This window comes from Galeopterus variegatus, unplaced genomic scaffold (assembly GCF_000696425.1).
Source record: "Galeopterus variegatus unplaced genomic scaffold, G_variegatus-3.0.2 Scaffold16106, whole genome shotgun sequence".
Lineage (NCBI taxonomy): Eukaryota > Metazoa > Chordata > Mammalia > Dermoptera > Cynocephalidae > Galeopterus > Galeopterus variegatus.
Genome location: NW_007742217.1, coordinates 14,307 through 15,228, shown reverse-complemented (window position 1 = coordinate 15,228; position 922 = coordinate 14,307).

Below are 922 nucleotides of genomic sequence, written 5' to 3'. Positions count from 1 at the left end.
TTAAAGAGAAAATGTAACATATGAAGGTTTTTGCAGAAATAGGACTGAATATGCAATATCAATTAATGACATGAAAGAAGGAATGAAGGTCAAGTTGACAGCAACATCGATCATCACAGCATTATTTCCTATCATCAGTAGAATGCCATTCCAGGTACTGACAATTACTTAAAATAACATTACCTTGACTTTACCTCATTCTATTTACTGTTTAAAATCAACTAATATTTCTTGAGACCTATTACACTCCAGACATTACTCGAGGCATTTTCATAGGTGTTATTTTTGTTGTCCACTATCAATAATCTCATAAGGACGGCATTAGCCCCATTTTAGGGTTACAGCTAATGATGCTCATAGGTTAATTGATGTACTTAGCTTTGAATCACAGGAAGTGGCAGAGGCAGGATTTGAACACAGGGCCCTGCCNAGGAACTCAATACTTCCAGAAATAAACCACTCCATCCTGGGAAAGCTCTCATGGCTAAAAATTTCTCCTCAGACTGGGCTGAAATCTGTCTCCCAGTAGCTTCTATATGTTGATTCTAAATCTACCTCTTAAAAGCATACCAAAGATAATTTATTTTTCTTTCAAATGACAACTTTCATACATTTGAAAACAGTTTCAAAAATTCTGAATTCTTTCTCTGTCATGCTAAACATCACCAAGATAAATTATTGGGTGGATAACTAAATTGCATAAAGAAAAACAACAGAGAAAGAATAAAGTAGGGGCTAAAAGAGTAGAGCAGGGATTCAACTGAGTATAGCTTCCCAACAGATTAAATTTAATGCTGACAAAAAGTAGAAGCCAATTAAGGGACATAAAGGTAAAATGGACAGTCAAGAGAAGTGCTGCACGCACAAATTTTTTTAAAAAACTATCAAAATATTTTTTACCTCTTGAGACTTCTTTAAGTAG